Consider the following 13,406-nt stretch of genomic DNA (forward strand, 5'->3'; position numbering starts at 1 on the left):
TTAGAAGAGTTTATTAGTTCTTTGAACAAAAATTTAGAATATGTATCTGGTACTATGTTATATATTGAAACATAAGCTAAGAATCTAATGAGGGCAATAAGTATGTCAATAGACATTTATGGTATGAGTATTATTGTATTATGTGCTATTATGATATAATGATGAAAATAATTATAATGATACTGATGAAGATAGAAACCAAAAAGTAGAAGAGCTTTATAGTAGCTGTTCTTTTTTTTTTTTTTATAGTAGCTGTTCTATACTAGCAGTTCTACTTTCTGTTCTACCATAACAAATTACACTAAAACTTGAATGATGAAAATAGCCATTTTATTATGCTCTTGGAATCTGTGGTTCAGAGATCCAGACAGGATAAGGAGATGGCTTTTCTCTGCCCCACACTGTCTATAGCTTCAACTTGGAAGACTTGAATGTTGGGGATGAATTGACTAGAGATTGGAATTATCTTAAGGCTCATGGTCATACACTAATATATCTGGGCCTGGGCTGGGAGGACTATATTTTTGACTGAAGAGCCTACATATTTCTTGTGCTTGGCTTCTTCATGGTATCACAGTTCCAGAGTAGTTGGACTTATACGGTACTCAGGTCTTCAAGTCCAGGTTGACTGCTATTCCAGTCACCAAAGCAGAAGCTTGATTGGAAGAGTTTCTGACATAACATTGGAAATTAGGCACATTGTTTTGGTTATAGGTCACATGCTCACCCAGATTCAAGGGGAAGAACATAGAACCTGCTGCTTGGTTGAAGAAGTGTTAATGTCACTTTGCTGAAAATCAAAGAGGTTGGAGATATTATTTGAGACTATACTATGTGCTAGACACTGTTTAACTTGTTTTTCATTGATTAATTCATTTAATCCTCATGACAATCCATGAGGTGAAAAGTATTATTATCCCCCTTTTTAAAGAAGAAACTAGAGTCAGAGAAATAAGTAACTTGGCTTAAGGTTACATAGTAAGTGTGAAGTTGGGCTTCAAGCTAAGGCAGTCTGTCTTCAGGGCCAAACAATTAAGGCCGTCAGGTTGCTATGGGATATGCATGACATCTACCTAACTCTTACTTGGAGTAGGAAAGAAGGAACAGGTCAAGAAAAACTTCCAGGTAAAGTGACATCTAAACTGCATTTTGAAGAATTAACAGAAATAACTTATACAATTCAACATACCACACACACACCAATTAAAAATCGGCAGAAGGCATGAAGAGACATTTCTCCAAAGATGATCTACAGATGGCCAACAGACACATCACTCATCATCAGGGAAGTGCAAGTCAAAACTACAATGAAATATCACCTCATACCTGTAAGAATGGCTAAAATAAAAAACATAAGAAACAATATGTGTTGGCTAGGATGTGGAGAAAAAGGAGCTCTTGTGCATTATTGGTAGGAATTGGCACTGGTGTAGCCACCATGAAAAGCAGTATAGAGATTACTCAAAAAGTTAAAAATAGAGCTACCCTATGAAATGGCAATCGCACTATTGGGTATTTACCCCCAAATTACAAGAACACTAATTCAAAGGGATACACACACTCCTTTATTTATTGTAGTATTATATACAATACCAAAACTATGGAAGCACCCCAAGTATCCATCATGTGGTACATATATACAATGGAATATTATTCAGCCATAAAAAGAATAAAAGCTTGCCATTTGCAACAACATAGAGCTGAAGAGTATTATACTAAGCAAAATAAGTCACAGACAAATACCATATGATTTTACTCATATGTGGAATTTTAGAAACTAATGAGGAAAGAGAAAAAAGAGAGACAAATCAAGAAACAGATTCTTAATTATAGAGAACAAACCAATGGTCACCAGAGAGTAGGTGGGGGTGGGTGAAATAGGTGATGGGGATTAAAGAGTGCATTTATCATAATGAGCACTAAGTAATGTAAAAAAAAAAGTTGAGTCACTATATTGTACACTTGAAACTAATATAACCCTGTATATTAGCTAAACTGGAATTAATAAAAAACTTAAATAAAAAATCTAGTTCGAGACTTGAAGGATTAATAAAATCTATTCAGCTGGGCTGTGAGATGGATGGCTGGGATAGCAAGAGAATGCTCTAAGAAGAGCAAATTGCACGTTATGATGTCCCCAGGCAAGGGAGCACAGTATAGTCAGGCAACATCAAAGAGCTGCTCAGGAATGGAATTTGGAGCTTAGATGGTAAATTTTAAATGATGAAGATGGAGAAATGGGCAAAGGTCAAATCATAAGGGCCTGGGAAATCCAATAATGTACTAGAGTTTGGTCACCATACTGAGGGATCTCTTAGTGTTATGATTGAATTGACTCTTTTTTCCCCAGTAATTAGCCATATATTTATTTTGCATTTATATTTTTTATTATAGTAAAATATATAGAACATAAAACTTACCATTTTAGTCACTTTTAAGTGGACAGTTCAGTGGAATTAAGTACATTCATATTGTTATATAACCATTACCACCATTCATCTCCAAAACTTTTCTCATCTTGCAAAACCGAAACTCTGAACCCATTCAACAATAACTGCCTATACTCTTCTTTCTACTGTACTCTTTTCCAAAGTTGTTGCACAATTTTACAATTTGACCAATAGGATACAAGTGTTCCAGTTTTTTTCGTCTTTACCAATACTTGTTATTTTATTTTTACTTTATTAAAAAAAAAGATTTTATTTACTTACTCATGAGAAACACACACACACACACAGAGAGAGAGAGAGAGAGAGAGAGAGAGAGAGAGAGAGAGAGAGACATGGGCAGAGGGAGAAGCAGGCTCTCCACAAAGAGGCAGATGCAGAACTCAATCCCAGGACCCCGGGATCATCACCTGAGCTGAAGGCAGATGCTCAACTGCTGAGCCACCCAGGCGTCCCTTATTTTTACTTTATCTTTAAACATTATATAACCAAAAGGTTGCAAAGTGGTATCTCACTCTGATTTCGATTTTCATTTTCCTAATTATTAGCAATATTGAGCATTTTTGCATATACTTATTGTCTATCATCTTTGGAGTAACATGTGTCAATTAACTCTTTAGAATGAGTCCTCTGGGAATAAGTGGAAGGGTGGGAATAAAGCGAGAATGGAAATAGGGAGAACAGGTGGGAAGTTGTACTAATCCAGAGATGATAAGGCTTCAATAATACAACTAATGTACTAGAATGGGGGTGGTGGTGATGGTGAGAATCTGGAAGTAGAATGGAAAGGATTTAGTGAGTGTCTGGATTGCAGATGAAATAGAACTAAAAGATAAGGATTCTCTAAGTTTAATGAATGATGGCACCAAAGTTGGTATTCAGCCAAAATGTATTCTTACAGCCACCTTCGTTTTTAGAATATTGACATACTTTTATTAAGACAGCTCCCCCAAGATCCCAGAGTCCCCCTTCATTGCTCCTCCCACCTATTGCTCTGACTTTCCCCCTGGAACTTCCAAACGTCCAAATTGTGAGGTCTGCCTCACAATTCCCTAATTAATTAATGCTGAGAACAGATGGAGATCGATCGGGCTCTAGGACCCTGCTCCAATGTGGAAAAGATTTTCAGGAGATGTGGGGAGGGGCTCACCAGAGGTGATGAGTTCTATTTTAGAGACTATTTATGTATTCAAGTAGAGATAGTATTCTTGGCTCTAGAAAGAGAGATTTAGGAATTTTCAACTTATGATGGTCATAGAATCCAAGAAGTTACCATCCAAAAGAAACACTGTCTCTGCAAAGTGACATATTCTTTGATAACATTATCCATGATTTGGCAACTATGAAGAGGAATAAGAGCCCTAATCAATACTCTGTAAAGGTCATCTGTACTGGAGATGCACATTATCAGAATATCATAACATTCCCAAAAATTTAGGACACAGGGGATCTGGGAAGAAGCATTCTTCTTTTTCTACAGCAACTTAAAGATTATTCCAGGTGGTTTGTTCATTCACCTCTGGAATACTGTTAGTTACAGATGAAGAGATTGGGGTTCACTATGATCATTTGGCACCCTCTCCATGATGAGCAGCCTACACTTGTACTGGAAGCTGAAAAGGCTTACTTTTTTTTTTTTTTTTTTTTTTGTGGAAGACCAGCGTGGATGTCAGTGTTGCTGCCTGCAGGATAAGTAAGGATATCCCACTATGTATTTTATTGGCAATTCTGATAGCATTTTCTCCATTGGTGGTTTATGTGTAATAGAGACCAAACTGCAATTTTCTGACCTGCCAAGATCCATTATGTCTGGTAAATATAGTTTATGCTCGACAGAATCCACACTTAGGGTGGAAAGCCATGCAAATTAAACTAAGGCTTAGGCTAATTTTTGGTAGTGAAAATTATTCTCCCTTGGTGACCTTATTCAGAATAGAATAAAACAACTAGAAAGCTATTCATGCAGTCCAATCTTCTTTCTTTAATCAAAATAATAAAAGCCTTTGGATTGGCCCAGTCCCTGATTCTCATCACTCATGTCTTTCATGGAACCCAATCATTTATGCTCATAAGTTTTTCATGTTAATAGATTGGAGGTCAGGTAATAAAATATTTTCTCTTGGTCTACTTTGAGATCTATGCAAATCTTATCTCTGTGGATTTATAGAGACTCCACTGCCACAGAGTCTTGGTACTTTGGCACAAATAATATTTTAACAATCTTCTCCACTATCTGGGTTATTAACATTTAGCTTTTGCTCAGAATGGTGTCTCATTGTTCACAGTCTGAGTAGTTGTATCGACAGAGCTAAAAATGGAGTAAGGCCAAACTCTAGTAATATTGATAAGTTAGAAGGAATAGAATCTCTGTTTAGCACATAAAACTGTCCTTTCTGGTGATGGCTTGTATTAATATATTTTGTTTATATAGCTTGGTTTTCAATAGTGTCTTGATAATCTCATCTTCATTTGCAGTGGAACAGAAAAGGTAACATCAACTACCCCATCTTGTGGTTGGGGAATTGGAAGACTCATTAGGTCAAGGTAACAGACTTATCCCATATGGTGGCTCTCAAGTTTTATAAAATAGAAATTCACACAGGCCATATCCTCCTCAGAGCTGCCATTTATAGCCTAACACAGACAGAATTAATAGAGTGTTACTAAATGTGATGCAACAACAAGTAAGTAATCATTGTATTTTAATTTAAAAAGACATTCTCAGAAATAGAACTTTGAGAAATGACATTAGATGTAGAGCACCAGCAGAGGAAGCCATAGGCCATGGGGAGGTCCCAGTCCATTTTTTGAGAACTTTTGCTTTTTGAGGGCAGGAGGAAGTCAGGTGAATTGAACAGAAGGACCCAGATATCTTATATCACTCTTGTCTTTGTGCAAACAGTAAAGTTCTCCAGTTTTTCACTGGCAATTATATTTTGTCAACTAGTGAAAAAAATTCTTGAAAGATGAAAATTGATCTTGTGAAGATTTTTCATAGGCATCATATTGAAGAAGAATGTGTTCCTTGCCCAAGAATTAAGAATCATTCTTTAGTTTCTTCATTTTGAGGTTAGACTCTGGTCAGTTATAGCTCCTTAGATGAGAACCTTGTATTCTCAGTTAGCTCACCCAGCTTTGTGGTGGAGAGCCAATTCCATGAAAGAAGCTGGCCTTTTGTATGTATGTATGTATGTATGTATGTATGTATGTATGTATTCATTCATGAGAGACACACAGAGAGAGGCAGAGACAAAGGCGGAGGGAGAAGCAGGCTCCCTGTCGAGAGCCTGATGCAGGACTCAATCCCAGGACCCCAGGATCATGACTTGAGCCAAAGGAGACGCTCAACCACTAAGCCACCCAGGTGTCCTGAAGCTGGCCTTTTGACCAAGCATGTGGTGGTGGTGGTGGGCGGGGGCTGGGGGGAGACACGTGTGACTTCACAACAAACTAAAAGAAGGCTCACTACTACTACCACCACCACCACCACCAGCGCTACTACCATTACTGATTCTACTCCTCTACTCCTGTTATTATTCATTATTAATAATTAGTGCTATTAATATTGTTGTTAACCATAATTTGCTTTATTTTTGTATTTTAGTCATTGATTGGGTGAGAGTATGCCCAGACATGCATTAATCACTAAAAAGGCATAAAGACCTAATCTCCCCAAGAGATTTCTCCCATTGTTATTTCCTAAGACATGTTGGTCATTACTCACATAGCATACAAAATAAAATCCAAATCAAACAATGAAAGAGATGTGATTCATCTCTTTTATGCCTTCTTTTGGGCTTAATTCCCAGAACTGGAGCAAACTTCAGAAGAGAGGTGGACTTTTGAGTTCCAGACATGCTTATTCTTAATCCTCCACTTACAGCTAGCCCATCCCCCTGACCTTGAAAAAGTGAATAGATGCACATCACTGAGATTAAATAAGGCACTGCAGAGGAATAACTACAGGAGAGACAAGCAAGTGCAGTCTCTTCTGGTGTGAAGTGCGACCAACCTGAATGAATCAAACCATATTTCTAGTCCATGATCAGCTCCAAATTTACAGAGCTCCTGCTCAATTATGCCACCCTACTGTATCCTTGGCTGGCTCTCATAATTGCCTCATTATTGCTGCTTTTTTATATAATATGCATCTTTGGATTCACAGCCCAACTATCTCAGCTGGAACTTCCCCTGTAGTTTTATTTTTTTTTCTTTTTAGCAGACAAATGTAGTCATTTCCCCTCTTCCTATTCAACATGGGTGATCAGGATAGGGATGAAATACAGACTTGGCTCATCAGAGGGTAGCTTTGGCTTCTCTTATATGCCACAAATGTCATCACCTCATAACACGGACAATAGTCGCTGATGAGTACATTTGAATTGATTCCTGAAAGTGTATTGCCTCCATACCATGTGAATTAAGGCCGTTTATGGCTTTTTGTTTATATGTTCTTTTGCTTTCCTTTTCTCTAGTGTGTGTTCACACCAGATTCTATTATTACTTTCCCTTAATCTAAGACTTACCTTAGATTATTCTAGCTAGATTTTCAAATTTTTTGAAAACCCTTTGTAGCTTTAAGTCCTGTATGGTGCCTGGCAGTCAGTAATTATTTATCATATGAATAAGTGAGTAGTTTCCAACACTTAGAGGAAATCAGGAAATAATCATGTTCCTAAAACAGTGTTCCTAAAGCACCAATAATCATGATGCTTAAAATAATTGATGGAAATAAAATACCACATAACTGAGCGCACCATACAAGAGTAGTAACAACAGTGTTTTATTCTTTTTTATGTGGCAGGAGGGGCTGTCTAATGCCAAAAAACAAAACAATAACAAAACAAAAAGAATCTTGTTAGAAGATTGGAACCCAGGCAGCCCAGGTGGGTCAGTGGTTTAGCACCGCCTTCAGCCCAGGGCGTGATCCTGGAGACCTGGGATAGTGTCCCACGTCAGGCTCCCTGCATGGAACCTGCTTCTCCCTCTGCCTGTGCCTATGCCTCTCTCTCTCTCTCTCTCTCTCTCTCTGTGTGTGTGTGTGTGTGTGTGTGTCTCATGATTAAATAAATAAAATCTTTAAAAAAAAAAAAAAAAGAAGAAGATTGGCACCCAATTGGTAGATTGTGATTCATGAGTTCATGAGCCAGTTGAAAACCTTAGTATCCTATCATGAGCTATGCTTTGCTCTGGAACTCATGAGCAGTTCTGATTGAAGACAATGGCTGGAAGTGGTCAAATTTTAAGGGCTTGAGTTAAAGGGCAATTCTGTACTCCTTGTGACTTGACTAACACATAAGTAAACTTTTTCCAAATGAATTGATTGTTAGGCTCTATTGGGAGGTCATTGGGCAATAATATAGCTGTATATATACAATATACTGGCATTGCTAAGTACATTGCTTTTGAATATTTTTTGCTCAATCTTTTCAGACAAATGTAATTCCAACTTGTCTTGCTTTAAAGATTAGTCAAGGAAAAAGAAACAGCCTAGATTTCCTTTTCCCAGATGATTAAAACAGAACTAGAAATACTGCAGGGTGGAGAAAGGGTAAGGGATGGTGGTGGCAAAAATCAGGACATCATTATTCTTTGTCTTTTCTTTTCCCTGGGGGAAATATTGGCACCCAGATAGTCAACAGTAGGAAGACATTTGGAAAGCAGCCTAGTCAAAGGATCTGGAGTGATCAGGAGCTATAAATCAGATATGAGAGGGAGAGACCATATGGTGGGGGAAGAAAGTGACGATGCAATTCTTTCAGCTGTAGCTGTTCAAATTCATTTTCTTATCCCATAGAGTAAGGAGCCCCCTCCTGCACTCTCCTACTCCCCCACTGAAACTTCCAGAATGTCAGCTGAAATACCTTGCTCTTTTTTAAACACTTCTGAACCAGCGAGTTGTCAGTGACCTGGAGGGGATTCAGGAGAAAGCCAGAAAAATGATAAAAGAGCTGGGGATGCTCATGATCCAGTGGGAATTTCCTCACTATACTTCTAGAACTGACTTATGAGAAAACAGTCAAATAGCTAGATATGTGTTGTTTGGCCCAGGGCAGACAAGGGGGTATGGGCTAACTTGTCTCCAGTTGAGTTGCCAACAGCCAATAAATTATTGTGTCTTTTCCTCTCCAAATGGATTGTCAGTATATATTTTTTAAAAGTTTTGTTGAAAATAGTTACCTCAAATTTATTTGCCCTCATTTCCCAGATTATCTGAGTTATTGCAGACTCTCATTGCTAGAGGCCCCATGAGTTTTAAGGCATCCTCCCCTGTTCCACACAACTCTGCTTCACCCGGGGAAATTGTCTTTGGAGAGAGAGATGGGCCTCCCCCTTTTCCCTACCTTGCCTTGAGCTCTAGAGAATGAAATTGAGACCTTTTACACTGGAAACATGTCACCTTCCATGCCAATTTCTGGCTCCTTTTTGGGGTATATGAGCAAAGCCATTGTATTCAACCATGTGTCAGGAGTCAGATGGGAAATATGTCTTTCCTATTACTCACCAGAAAGGGACTCTGGCAGCAGTGGAGGGAATTGGTCAGGCTGTCGTGGTCAACCAGACCAGAGTGGAGGAGACTATGCTTTGCTCGGTCATCACACGGTCCCAGGCAGTTCCCCCAGAGACCTTGAGCCGACAAGGCCCTGTTTTTATTGGCCACCCCTCCGTTAGACTGAGATCCTTCATGCTAAGCTTCAGAGCCAGTGAGGGTTGTGGAGCTGTGTGTCAGGATAGGGAGGGGGGGCAGGGGCCTAACATTCAGAGGCTTTAGTACCTTGCCCTTGACACTCTGTATCCATGCTTAATTAATTTCCTAACTTTGTGGGGGGAAAGATGAAATAAATAAGGCCAACTGACCACTCCATAATTTGTTTCTGAAGTTTGGCTGGACATGAAAGTCTACCTTCCCAAGCCGTACAACATAATTTATTTTACGATTCCCTCTCAGCATTAGGTCCAGGCTATCCTTGAGTTTAGAGGCTGTGCCTTCACTTCCTGGTGCTGTTGGTCACAGTGTGTCCTTTCTTGGCAGTGGCCATGAGCCCAGCAAAACAGACCTCTGAAGGGGAGTGGATTAATCATTCTGAAGGCATGCTTGCCCCAACCGTTCCCCTGCAGGATTTCTGAGAACCAGAGAGAAGAGACTGTTGTAGCCCACAAGTGGCAAAGGGAGAGGTCTGAAGACACAAAAAGAAGAGAAGGAAAGGGCGGAAAAAAAAAAAAAAGAAAAAAGAACAAAGAATGAGGCTTGTAAATTATACATGCTGGAGTTTTAACTAAACCGAAAAGTATTACAAAAAAATATATTGCCACTTCTATAGTAGAAACTGTGATGAGTCCAACCTTTTTTATTACAATCAGGTTTTCTCTAAATATATTATGCCCTGCAGGTCAAAATGATTTACTTCTCTATTTTGGGACATCTGAGTTCTATTCTACTGTTGCCAGTATGTTTTCAGCTGTGCCAAAACTGAGCAGGTCTGCGGTTCCTTTGTAACATCAAAACGGAGACATTTATCATTGAGATTTATCATGGGACAGCCTGCCAGATGGTTTGGGTATTTTAAAGGTGAACTGTTTGGGCCCTGATTAGCTCATGTAGACTTCTAGCTAAAGACAACTCTATCAGCTGCTCCGTGGAAAGACACTGGCTTCCCCTCCACCCGACCCCCTCCCTCTGTTCTTCTAGTAATGCAGAAAATATTAATGTAATGGCAGATGTGGCGTAGATTGTCATTTCAGGAAGAAAACCAAGCCATAACCAATTCCACTGATTGCATTCTAATTATAATGTGACCTCCTGTTGCTTTGCATAGAGGCAGTATTCATTTCAGTACACCACTGTAAAACTTGCCGAGTCAACGACCCTCAAAGGGGCAATTGTAAGATTTAAGCTTGGATTTTTTTTTTTTTTTGCTCATACCAAAGACCTTTATTATGCCAAGCTTCTGCTGATTGGGCCAGAAAGAATGCATTTGATTATATAGACTAAATTTATTGGGAACAGAGCCTTTGTGCTTTGAAATGCTTTTCATTCAAATTACATTCAGACATTCAATCAACATTGATTATGATATGGATTGGCAATGGGGAATGCCTTGGGTTTTTGGTCTGACTTGAAAGTTTGCTCAGCTCCATACTAGATAACTGCAACTGGGAAGCCAGCTGAGTTTCCTTAACCTTAAACTTGAGTTTGCTGTCCGAGGAAGGTTTCTCTGGGGAGGCCGGGGTTTTCTCATTCTCATCTGATTCAGATCATTTCTTTAACTTGAAGATTCTGGGTTGTCAGAATTTCCAAGTGTAATTAATCTCTAAGAGCCATGGGGTATATGTATATATTTGCATTTGTTTTAAATAAAGTAAGTTTTTTGATTTTGCACATGAAAAGCTAGGAGAATCCGTCTTAAACTCAGATTCTAGGTCAAGAGTTTGGTATCATGGATGGCATCAAGAATTAGGTGAGGATCTGGGAAGCTCCATGTGACTTAGGGCATGCCTGCTTTCTCATCAGCAGAATGAAATAATAATAATAAAAATAATAGTAATTGGTCCCAATGTTCAGTTCATAATATAGGTGATTTGAAAATATGAAGAAGCAATATAAAATTCTTCTTATTACTTTTGAGAAGTCAGTATTTATACGTGTGTTTGTTTGGAGCCTTTACCTGTAGACCTGTATCTCTAGGAAAGTCCTGACAAGACCCATGTTCTAACCAGTTGATTCTTGGCAGACCTCACAGACACATCCTCAAGTTTTCATTTTGAGTTATACGTTCTCTTCCCATCCTTACCGATTCCAGCCTGGAGTTGAGGCTGGAATCCCCATATGAGGAGCTCCATTGCAAGGGCTCCTAATTCCAAGCTGATAAAACAGCTTGAAACAGCTCCATTCTCTTTATCCAAATTGATGCTATCAGCTGCTACCTGTGTGCAGGTGACGTTCACACATAAATTTTCAGCCTTGATAGCTTTCCTGAAATTTGCCATTTCCAAGGATATGGTCACTTTGGATGGTATCCTAGAATTTCAAGCTCAATATATTCTCTTCTTCCCATCAGGATATCAGCAACTGTTCTCTCCTCTCTTTTTCTCTTTTTCTTTTAACTACTGCTCTAATTGCAGTCCCTTGAGTTCAAAACCTTGGGATCATCTTCGCACCTGTCTCTTAGCACCCAGTCAGAACTCACTGGCAAGTCCTGTGTGTTTTTAAATCTACCACTGAGAATGTCCTGTGTAATAGCATCTTTGATGGTTTCTTTACCTTTGGTCTTCCCACCAATCCCTTCTGCCCTACCCCAGTATGAAAAGCAATTTCTAAGCTGGCACTCATGATACCTATTTCATGGTATTCACATCCTTGTGAAATCCTTTCCCCTTGTGTATGAGCAGGGTCTATTGACTTATTTGTAACACATAGATTATGGAAAAGTTGATGGGATGTCACTTTCATGACTTGGCTGCATGAGATCATGATTTCTACCTTCCTAGAGACTCACTTCTTACCTATCTTGATGAGATAGGCCACATGGCAAGCAACTGCAGGTGATCTCTGGCTTAGAGTGATGAACCCAGGCCCTACATTCACAAGGAAATGAAATCTGCTAACAACCTTGTGAACTCTGATACTTCCCCAGTCAAGCCTCAGATGAAATCCTAGCCCTGGCCAATAACTTGATAGCAGCTTTGCGAGATCCCTGAAGCAGTGAGGAGGAACCAGTTAAGATATATCCATATTTATGACCCACATAAACTGTAATACAATAAATATGTATGTTTTAAGCTGCTAGGCTTATGGTCATTTGTTACACAATAATAACTAGTATATTAGCATGCCAGATTACTACCTGACAGCATCAATCATTTTCTCCAAACTACGAAGTGGCTTTAAAAGTCTCTGTATTTGGTCTTGAACCAACTACCCATGCTGGTTTCTGGCTGAACTTCCTAAGCACCATCAACTCTATTTATACCATACATAATTCTGACTTTCCTCCCTTTACCCTTTGCTGAGATTGTTGCCATTTCCTAGGTTCACTTTATGATTAAATCTCATATTTCCTAAAGGCCCACTTAAATGCCACCTCTTTCATAAAACCTTTTGTGATCCCTGCAGCCATATAGATCTCTGAGCTGCCATTGTTCTATACCTTAGGGCACTTTTCATTGTCTGCCTCATGGAAGAGTTGAGGGCAATGTCTTAGACTGATACCGGATTGCAGATTTTATGAAGACAGAGATTGCGCCTGATTCATCATTGCATGCCCTCAGAGCTCCTAGTATAATACCTTATGAACGGTATGCTATCAAGGAAGAATTATTCCTTCATGAAAAGTAAGCTGGGTTTGCTCACAGGATAGGCAAAGTAGAAGTCATTGTGGAATTACTAGTTTATTTACTTGCCTATTCTTTCACTAATTCTTTCATTCCCTCCATATCCCAGGCATTATCCTAAGGACTGGGGACAAGACTGGATTTAGGGCCACTGTGAGTAGGAGGGGGACCTGTGCTTGGGGGTTAATGGTCAGTGGTTGTCATTTTGAGATACTTAATAATTTCATATTTGGATCTGTATTTTGTGAGTGAAGTCCAGTAGGATAGCAGGATAGGTGCTGGAAGCTCTGAGAACCCTTCATGCCTTTCCACCTCCCTGGAATGGACTCTCAACCATCCTTTATCCTTATCCTCTGACCCTGGCAGGGGTCTGGGCATAGAAACAAGGACAGTTGAGGCTGCATGCCAAGTCATGGGGTTTGAGGCTCTGGGCACCTATGAGGGTCTGGACTTGTCCCATAGTTGGAACATGATATTAAATAGCAAATAAAATACTGTGACTGGTTGAGAGAGAGACCACAGAAGAAAAGAAAGAACTTTGTTCTTGGTTATTGAAAAAGGAGCCCACATTTTTATCTGTACTGGATCCTACAAGTTACGTGGCTGGTCCTCCCTGGGAGTTTAGTG

General features: G+C 39.3%; 1 protein-coding gene across 6 annotated transcripts in view; it reads left to right on the forward strand.

The window, feature by feature from the left end:
• Nucleotides 1-13,406, forward strand: part of LRMDA (leucine rich melanocyte differentiation associated) — a 1,023,935-nt gene that overhangs the window by 872,847 nt on the left and 137,682 nt on the right. The window lies entirely within an intron of this gene.

The sequence above is a fragment of the Canis lupus genome, chromosome 4 (genome assembly GCF_003254725.2).
Source record: "Canis lupus dingo isolate Sandy chromosome 4, ASM325472v2, whole genome shotgun sequence".
NCBI classification, from domain to species: Eukaryota; Metazoa; Chordata; class Mammalia; order Carnivora; family Canidae; genus Canis; species Canis lupus.